Below are 11,200 nucleotides of genomic sequence, written 5' to 3' on the forward strand. Positions count from 1 at the left end.
TCTGCTAAAACAGTGGAGGGAGCCGGAGGAGGTGATGCTGGCTACGCTGGTTACAAATGAGGATGACCTGGGGCCAGAGAGCACTGGCCGACAGCGGCCGGGCGCTCTGGTCACCGGGGGCGATCATCTCTCGGCTAGCCAGCTCATCGATATACGGCACCTTCAACGAGAGTATTCTGACGTGTTCTCACCCCTACCCCTACATCGAGACCGAACCAGGCGTGGTTTTTAGGACCCGGTCGTATCGCCTGCCTGAACAAAAGAAAAAAGTGATTCAGGAAGAATTAAGTAATATGTTGAAAATGGGAGTAGTAGAAGAATCCCACAGCGACTGGGCCAGCCCGATTGTCTTGGTACCTAAGACGGACGGCTCGGTCCAGTTCTGTGTGGATTATAGAAAAGTCAACGCTGTGTCGAAATTCGACGCACATCCAATGCCGCGTATTGACAAGTTGCTCGACCGGTTAGGTGCTGCTCGATATTACTCGACATTGGATTTAACAAAGGGATATTGGCAGATCCCCTTAACTCCAATATCCCGCGAAAAAACAGCCTTCACTACGTCGTTTGGATTACACCAATTTGTGACACTTCCGTTCGGGCTGTTCGGGGCACCATCTACGTTTCAGCGTCTAATGGACAAAATGCTCGGCCCTCACGCAGCATATAACGCTGCTTATTTAGATGACATCATAATTCTTAGTAATGATTGGCAGCGGCATATGCAACATCTGAGGGTGGTATTGTCGACGCTGAGACAAGCTGGACTCACGGCCAACCCAAAAAAGTGCGTAATTGGGCGAGTGGAGGTAAGGTATCTGGGCTTCCACTTACGTCACGGGCAGGTGCAGCCCCAAATTTATAAGACTGCAGCTATTGCAACCTGTCCGAGACCTAAGACCAAAAAGGAGGTGAGACAGTTTTTGGGGTTGGCAGGATATTATAGGTGTTTTGTGTTTAATTATTCGGCCCTTGTCAGCCCATTGACTGATCTCACTAAAAAGGAGGGACCGGATACCGTCCAATGGTCGGAGCAGTGCCAACAGGCCTTCTTAAAGGTAAAGTCTATACTTTACGGGGGGCCGCTATTGCACGCTTCTGACTTTGCTCTCCCCTTTGTTTTACAGACTGACGCATCCGATCGGGGACTGGGGGCGGTTCTCTCGCAGGAGGTGGCGGGAGTGGAATGGCCGGTGCTGTACATTAGCCGCAAACTCAGCAAGAGTGAGGCTAAGTACAGCACCATAGAGAAGGAGTGCCTGGCGATCAGGTGGGCTGTTCTCACTCTCCGCTATTACCTCCTGGGTAGGGAATTTGCCCTCTGTTCAGATCACGCTCCTCTCCAGTGGCTTCACCGCATGAAGGATACCAACGCACGGATCACCCGTTGGTATCTAGCTTTACAGCCTTTTAAGTTCAAGGTGATCCACAGGCCGGGTGCACAAATGGCTGCAGCTGACTTCCTCTCGAGGGCGGGGGAGGGGGCTGCAGGCCGGACGACTTCCCGGCCTGAGGCGGGCGGTGGGGATATGTGGAAAGGTAAGCGTGATCTAACACCCAAGAAGGGGGGAGAGCATGCTAGGAGCCCGGCGGCTAATCAGCAGGTCAATCAGAAATGATAAATAACACCTGTCTTTCTAGTGATTGGGCCGGAGAGACTCCCTTCTTAAGAAGAACGGGAGGAGCAGTCGGGAGAGGAGAGAGCAACCACACACACACTGCTGCACTTGTGCTAGCAACTAAAAATAATAAAAACAGTTTGCTTACCTGAATCGCCGACCCTGTCTTCTTCTTCCCCCAACAACGAACGTTACTACAGTACACAATCAGACACTTTATAATCACTCGTTGGTCGATACAAGAATACAGCGAGGTGCTGGAATTAATAGCTGTACAGCATGAAACACGCAGGTTAAATGCAGCTAAACCCCATTACCCAGCCAGTTAAAAGCCATCACATACCTGCAACTAAACAGTCATCTAGCCACCACAGCCAAGGGAAAAGCCACCGCCACACGATGGATTAGAACAAAGCCAACTTACGAAAAATTATCAGAACGAGCGCAGAGCCTCTACCTGTAGCCGCGACTACAGACACCCAAACCAGTGCGTCTGAGTCGGACGTGACGCATCCCAAGCACCAACCAATCAGGTTTTAAAAAGGCGGTGCTACGTGCCGATTGGCCGATGTCAATGCCAATCAGCTATGCAGCACCATCATATTTTGGATTGCTTATTTCAATCAGCTGCACTACACCATCACACATACCCTATGCCTCTTTGAAATGGAGCTGAATAAATGTGTAATCTGTAAATCTCACATTTTGCATCCTAAGGAGAGTTTGATGTCTCGTGCAGCCAGTAAAGCATAATAAACAATTTGATGCTTACATTTTCAAAATAAAAGTTCCACTTACATAGTAAGCTATATATGTGCTAAAAATAACCAAGGAAACTGAACATTGTCGTGTCACTAAAAAATGTTTGGCAGCTTGAAGCATGCATTCTAATGATCTCAGAGCTGCATGGGTTCCCTTGATGACATGGCTGCTCATCAAGTCCGGATAAACAACCTAAAGTATGCATACATGCAAATGATGAGGCCGTGGTCCATCAGTCTTATCACAGTTTTTTTTTTTTTCTAATTGGCCCATTGTCCACTAGGGTTTTACACTTGTGGAATTTACATGAGAATGAAGAAACTGGTGACTGAAGCCAGGGCTGATAGTGGAAAAAATTCCTGAGCCTGAAATTTTTTTCCTTGCCCCTGAGGTGAGTAGGGGTGGGGGTACTATGTATGCAACGCACTTTTAACACATAACTTGTGGGCCCCTGGGCCCAAATATATTAACAGCCTATGTGTAACCCTGATCATCATTATAAGTGGCTCTTTTTAGACACATGCCAGTAATGTCAGTGACACATGCCAGTGTCAGTGATCTTGTGACATGTGCCAGTAGGTGTCAGTATAAGCACGTTATAAGCACATTAATCTTATAAGTCTCTTTGCTTTAATATTTAAAAATCATTAGGCAAATGACACCTGTTATCTTACATGCATATATGTTATGAGTTTTCAACATGCATTTTATTATAACTTTTTAAAGGATATTATTTAAAATACCTTAAAATGAAAATAAGTTAAATAATAAAATAAATGAATGAATTAAAAACATAGAGAAGTCCATATTGTAGGGAACAAAGAAACTGCCAGGATGCAATAATATACAGTACAACAGATAAGTGTAACCCCTCCCATACATAAGCATGCCACAATAAATTTGACTGACATGTACTGTCAAATGACTATATTACAAACAGAAGTATGACGACGAATACATAAAATAAATGCGTTTAAATTAAAACATCGTGGAGTAGCTCAGCAAATAAACTAACTTGCGATGCGATAAATTAGGTTAAAAGTCGCGTAATGATTAAATATGGTTTTGCTCGTGTTAATTAATGTCATAAGCTTCGCCAGGTGTCGATGTCACTGCAGTGGCATGCAGCGCGACACTCTGAGTGACACAGGTCACTACACATGCCACTAGCGAGTGACACATGACAGTGGAAAACCGGACGTGCCACCGGAAGTGTCACTACACTCAGTGGCATGTGCCAGTGTCATCTGTACGTCAGATGTCGTGTCACTCCATGTTAAAACTGCTACTGTGAATCCGCGTTCAAGCGCACACAATAAGCTAAAACTCGCCCCAAGCACCGGCAAAAACAAATAACAATGAATGTGTCGAGGAAAGAGTAAGGACATAACTTAATTATTTATTAATAAACTTATTCTGAGTCAGTGTCGCAGATCCTGACTGGCAATCTCCTCTTGGACTCGCCTTTAGAGAGAAATTCATCTTTACGGATTACATGAAGGAGTTTTTTTGTTTTCGATTTGTTTTATTACGTTAATTTATAATTTAAAGCTTTCTATAAATATATTTATTTATGTCTGTGAGGCATATACATTTTGCTTCATTTTGTTAAGCGCTCCTGTTCAAAAACCAGACGACAGAAAGCGCATAATTTTGGTTTTCTTTATTTTATAAAAACGCTGTAACGTTTTTTGATGTATTACTCGTACTTTGTAAGCAAAAATGACGGATAACTTTAAATTGCTCCCACTGAAAAAATGCAAGTGATTGCTCTGGCGCCTCGATGTCCTGCAAGCTTTTTATAAGCAAACTATGCACCTAATAGCACACATTCTTTAACGTTTAAGCTACCATTGTTTTATACTTGAACTGTTTTATATCTTTTATTTTAGGCAAGTCGTGATGATCTGAGAAGGCAAACTGATCAAACAGACAATGATGGTCTTCCGCTGAGCGCTGTTCGTTAAAAAAAAAACTTATTTTTAACGAATAAAAAATGCTCCAAACGTTTTTCTAAATAAGCTGAATAAAAAACGAAACTAAATATAAACACTTTGCCATTAGGCTACATACAAAACTGAACTATTTCATAGCTGAAACACTAAGTTGTTTAAGGAGAAGGGGGAAATATATTTTTGTCCCGTCTATTGCTTCACCGTTATTTCGAGAATAAACCCAGCGTAAATATGCAGATGTCATTCCCAAAACATATCAGCGTATATGTGCCGAAAACGAAAGTTTCATACAAATTCTGAATAGATTATAGCCTGGAAAGTGCAAAGCACGCTCCTCTTATTATCACTAAAAAGCGTCACTAATCTTAGTTCATAGAGATCTCACAAAGATCCGTTATAATTTATAAAGCTCTCTAAATTACACAATTAATCTTTTATTTACATGGCGTCTACACTCAAAAGATGATTCACGAGCACACAAAATGGCACTTAATAAAAACCAATCCGGCGCTTTCAGCAGTGAGTGAATTCTGTGAATCTAGAGAAATGACAGATCAATATCCGTGAACCTGATTTTTTCCCCCGCAGCCACAGTACGCCGGAAATCCGGCGTGGTGCCGGAACGCTATCACCCCTGTGAAGCTCACGGTAAGTCCATTTCCATGATCTCGCATTATTCTAAAATGCCTTGGTATACCCTTAAAATGTTTTTCTATTGGCATCAAGTGTTATGCGCACTGTTTATGTGCTTCATGTACATTTCCCTGCTGTTGATTTTAAAGGAGTTTTCTGTGTGCCTGAATTTGGAAAAAGTTAAGTGCAGAAAGTAGCGCCTGAGCTACAAGACGGTTGATACAATGTGGTTACCTTTAGCATAATAAAATGTGCAGCATGTGCTCTTTTGGACAGAATTGTGGTTTACTTTAAAGATAATTTTGAGAGGATCACGTGCTTATGGTAGAACACGACTGGTACGGCATTAGCTCCGTATATGTACATCAATCAGATGAATACTGACACACTATAAATTACCAGAGCTTTCTACTCCAGTCATCTTTGTCCTAAAGAATCCCCTCTTCCACCCCTACTCCTCCCCTTCTCTGATAGGACAGCACAGAACTACCTGAGGTCAAACTCTCCTCTCGCCCTTCAAAGGGGAGGGAGACCTGGGGTCAAGGTTATTCTGGGCTCATGGGTCTCTCCCGGGACAGCATGCCAAACATGTTTTATTATCAAATATCAGCTAAGTGTAATCTCCTGAAAAATGCTGTGTGTTGCAATTTTTCAGAACTGAAAGCATGTTCCACAGCTCTTTATCTTTGCTTTTTATTTTTGGTTCAATAATGGACTCTTCTTTATTTATATTTGTCTTCTTATAATTTTCTCTGGTCAAGAGCTGCTTTGCTGAAAGCCTTTATATGGAGCTAGTTTGGTTGCAAATTACTAACATTGTGAATGTGGGTGCTCATTTGAAACACACCAAATTCACAAAAAAGAATAAATTTAGGAGCAAAGTCACATGTAAGGCCAAATTTATAAAAATAAAGATGTAAAGGAACAATAATGTTGGGATCACTTTCAGAACATTTTTTTCTCAGCTAATAAATAATAAAACACTGACAGCCAGTCAGAATCCATTAAATGTAAAGGGCTTGCACAATTTAAAGCTGCTGACTACACAGAATATGATCACTAAATGTAATTGATTAGATTTTTAAATAAAATAAAGATTAAGATTCACTGGCCAGATGATTTAGAAGCACACTGAGGACAACTGCTAGTTAAGAGTAAAGCCAAATAAAAAGCTTTACCTAAAAATAAACAAAATTTTATTAAGAGTTTACTGTTATTTACTTATATTCTTACATTTCTTTAAGAATTTACACACCTTTGTGTCCAAATCATCAAATCATGATCTGCATTTTCTTTCATCTGTGAAACATTGACAGGTATAGTGAGAAATATCTCTGTGTTGTTTATAAATGCAGTAGAGCTAACTAAACTACAAAATTTTCCTCTTGAAGAGAATATATATTATCACTATTATTATCACTGTATTTTTATGCAGAAATTTAAGAGATTTTGAAGAATGTGCATAAGTATATTTTTTTCAAACACAAAAAAGTAAACAGGGAACTGTTTGGGAAAAGTTAATGGTTATAGATGTAAACATTTAAAAAAATATATATTGTTTTTGTTTAACATAACAAACAAAAACAGAAATAAAACTCAAAACTGGTTTGGAACAAGTCAAGAGTGAGAACAAGAGTAAGAAAAGGGTGGCAGATTTTTCCTTCTTGGTTGAAATATTCCATGATTATTAGTATTATAATTTTATTATTATTATTATTATTATTATTATTTTATTTTATTTTGTGTTCCACAAAAGAAAGTTATGCGATAGAGGACTAAAAGGCTTTTTCTGATCTCTTTAAGACTTTATTTTTAGCTATGAAATCTCATATTTGTTCATGGTCTAAATTTAACATTAAGTTGTACTTTTGGAAAAATGCTTTTCATAACATTATTCATAATGACATTCTTTTAACAGGGAAAATTGTTTAGATCTGTTCTGATTCAGCAACTGTTGAATTATTGTATTCTAAATGAAATAACACATGAGCTACATTTGACAGAGCAACTTTGAGACCAATTACTTGACAAGGACATGACTGTTTACTGCTATTTGGAAAACAACGATTCTGCATCACTTAAGGCTTGTTTAAAAGACACATAACCTCTTACAAAATTCTTTACCATTTGCTCCTCATGGCAAATGTCTAAATCCCCTAACGGTCACCATACTTTTTGAGATCACACCACAAGATATTTCTTTCTTTCTTTCATTCATTCATTCATTCATTCATTCATTCATTCATTCCTTTTTTGCTTAAGTTCCTTTATTAATCTGGTGTAGCCACATGGGAAACGCCCAACATATCCAGCATGTTTTTTTATGCAGCGGATACAGACTCATTCACACAATTTTAGTCTACCAAATTCACCTGTACCACATGTCTTTGGACTCTGGGGGAAAAACTGCAGCACCAGGAGGAAAACGATATAATATATGCATATTATACAGTGCAGTTTATAATGACAAGTTCAGGTTTAAAAAAGACATAAATATAAAAGACATATGTGTATATACACACACACACACACACACACACACACACACACCCACACTGCAGGGTGAAGCAAGGGGTTAAAGTGTCTAGAACATTATTTTAATCATGTTTCACCATAGGATGGCCATAAAAACAATTCCCCGGCTGTCACCTGAAAGCAGCAAAACGCAATCATTTTTGACACTTTAATCCTAAACTGAAATGAACCTCTACAGCAGAGACAAAGGGTACAACATGACTGAAGCAACCCCTGAGGTACAAGGTCTTCTTGATTTTAGTTTAAACCCCAAATATCTCCACTGGAATTCTCTAAACAACTCTGAAAACTGGACTGACAGAGTTTCAATTTACTAGAACTTCTATGTTAAGTTGTTTTAACACAATCTACATTGCAAAATCGCTATAGAAATAAACAGAAATTGAATTGAATAAACATCTGATTGTGGTTGTGGAATTCAAAAGATGAAATATGATGCATATCAAACTTTTCAAATGACGAAATTACAAAAGGCATGTTACCAGTATTGGGGAAAGTTAACTGTGAAAGTAATGGATTACAATATTGAGTTACTCCCCAAAAAAAGTAAATAGTTGCGGTACTTAATTACTTTTTAGGGTAAGTGATGTGTTACTTGGGGGACTCTATTATTTAGGGATTATAAGGGGATCTCCTTTACTTTAATAGGCAAAGCAAGGCAAGTTTATTTATATAGCACATTTCATACACAGTGGCAATTCAAAGTGCTTTACATAAACAAGAATAAAAGAAACACGTAAAATAAAAATAAAAACAAATAATAAAACATAAAAACAGGTAAAATGTGATATAAAAGAATGAAGAAGAAGAGAAAAACATGATAATGCAATTTGTCGGACGCAGCACAGTGCTCATTCAGTAAAGGCACAGCTAAACAGATGTGTTTTCAGTCTTGATTTGAATGTGCCTGATGTTGGAGCACATCTGATCATTTCTGGAAGCTGATTCCAGCAGCGAGGGGCATAGTGGCTAAAAGCCGATTCACCCTGCTTTGACTGAACTCTTGGAACTTCTAGTTTATATGATCCTAAAGATCTGAGTGATCTGTTAGGTTTGTATTTAGTGAGCATATCTGTGATGTATTTAGGTCCTAGGCCATTTAGTGATTTATAGACCAGTAATAATACTTTAAAATCTATTCTGAATGTAACTGGCAGCCAGTGTAAAGACCTTAGGACAGGTGTGATGTGCTCTGATTTTCTGGTTCTGGTTAGAATTCTGGCTGCAGCGTTCTGGATGAGCTGCAACTGTCTGACTGTCTTTTTAGGAAGACCAGTGAGGAGTCCATTACAGTAATCCACCCTGCTGCTGATAAAAGCATGAACAAGTTTTTCTAAATCTTCACTAGAAACAAAGCATCTGATTCTTGCTATGTTTTTGAGATGATAGTATGCTGATTTACTGACTGCTTTGACATGACTGTTGAAACTCAGATCAAACTCCAGTCACACCAAGAATCTTGACCTTATTTTTTTGTTGTTTTACCTTTAGTGCCAGGGTACGCATTTACCTTGAGAACCTCATCTTTGTTTCCAAACACAATCATTTCAGTTTTCTTTTTGTTTAACTGAAGAAAGTTTTGGCACATCCAATTGCTCATTTCATTAATGCATTGGCAGAGGGTGTCAATGGGGCTGTAGTCATTAGGCAGTAAGGCTAGGTAGATCTGAGTGTCATCAGCATAGCTGTGGTAGGAGATTTGGTTCTTTCTCATTATTTGGCTTAGAGGGAGCATGTAAAGGTTGAACAGGAGAGGTGCCAGAATCGAGCCTTGTGGGATTCCACATGTCATGGGCGTCCACCTTGACCTAAGGTCACCTATACTGACATGGTAACCTCTACCTTCAAGGTAAGATCTAAACCATTTGAGGACTGTCCCAGATAGCCCAACCCAGTTTTCCAGCCTATCCAGAAGTATGCTGTGATCGACAGTGTCAAATGCAGCACTGAGATCCAACAATACCAGCACTGTTATTTTACCTGAATCTGTATTTAGGCGTATATCATTGATTATCTTTATAAGAGCGCTCTCTGTACTGTGATGTGCTCTGAAACCAGATTGAAAATTGTCTAAACACCCCCTGAAGTTTAAGAACTTGTTAACCTGGTTAAAAACAACTTTTTCAATGATTTTGCCAATGAAAGGGAGTTTTGAGATTGGCCTGTAATTGCTCAATAGGGTGTTATCCAGGTTGCTCTTCTTCAAGAGGGGTTTAACAACTGCAGTTTTAAGTGAGGTTGGAAAAATCCCTGATAGAAGTTAAGCATTTACCACTTTTAGAAGATCCATTTCTAAACAGGTAAACACTGTTTTGAAGAATGATGTGGGGAGCGTGTCAAGACTGCAGGTTGATGTTTTCATAACTTGCACAATCTCTTCTAAGATTTTGCCATTAATTGCCATGAAATCAGACATAATGTCTGATTTCTTAAGTTGTGGTTGAGCTTGTTTGATATTGACACAACTTGACTGATTGGATGAGCTGATTGCCTTTCTGATATTATTAATCTTATCAGTGAAGAAATGAGCAAACTCATTACATTTGCTTTCAGAGAGGAGCTTACTTGGAATCCGACTGGGGGGGTTTGTGAGTCTCTCTATCGTTGCAAAGAGTGAACGAGCATTATTTAAGTTGCTGTTTATAAGGCTTGAAAAGAAAGTCTGTCTAGCAGTGTTTAGTTCCATATTAAAGGCATGAAGACTGTCTTTATAGATATTATAATGGACTACTGTATATGCTCAGCTCTTCTGCACTGTCTTTTCATCATTTGTACTCTTGGTGACCTTGTCCAAGATCCCTTTTGCCTGCCAGTCATCTTCTTGACTTTAACAGGAGCGATGTCATTTATGACATTCTCAATTTTAGAATTGAACAAATCAAGGAGAGAATCAACAGAATCTGCAGATATACTTGGTGCTAGCTCCACCAACTGCTCACTCGTGTTCTCATTTATGCATCTCTTTCTGACAGAGACAGATCTGTCTTTAATAGCTGGAGTGATCAATATATCAAAAAAGATACAGAAATTATCAGATAGTGCCACATCCTTAACAACAGTCGATGAAATGTGTAAACCCTTAGTTATACGTAGATCAAGAGTGTGTCCACGATTGTGTGTGGGTCCTTGAACATGCTGAGTCAGATCAAAAGTGTTAAAAACAGTCATCAGTTTTTACAGCATTGATTTCTGGATTATCAATGTGAATATTAAAATCCCCAGCAATACTAAAATAATCAAATTCAGAGGTTACAATTGATAACAGCTCTGTAAAATCCTCAATAAAAGCTGGAGAATATTTTGGAGGTCTGTAGATAATGATCAGTAAGATGCGTGGAGCACCTTTTAGTGCTATACTCAGATATTCAAAAGACAAATAGTCACCAAATGACACTTGTTTACATTCATACACATCTTTAAACAGGGCAGCGATGCCTCCACCTCTCCTATTAACTCTGCAAACACTCAAAAAGTCAAAGTTTAAAGGAGCTGCTTCATTCAAAACTGCTGCGCTACAACTGTCATCTAGCCAAGTTTCATTTAAAAGCATAAAATCAAGGCAATTTGAGTGGATAAAATCATTGACTAAAAGAGACTTATTGTTGAGTGATCTGATGTTTAAAAGCGCTGACTTAACAGTTTTAGCTGTTTTTTCTATAGTAGTCTCAGATCTACATTTAATAGACACCAGATTTG

The sequence above is a fragment of the Danio rerio genome, chromosome 21 (genome assembly GCF_049306965.1).
Source record: "Danio rerio strain Tuebingen ecotype United States chromosome 21, GRCz12tu, whole genome shotgun sequence".
In the NCBI taxonomy this organism is placed as follows: domain Eukaryota; kingdom Metazoa; phylum Chordata; class Actinopteri; order Cypriniformes; family Danionidae; genus Danio; species Danio rerio.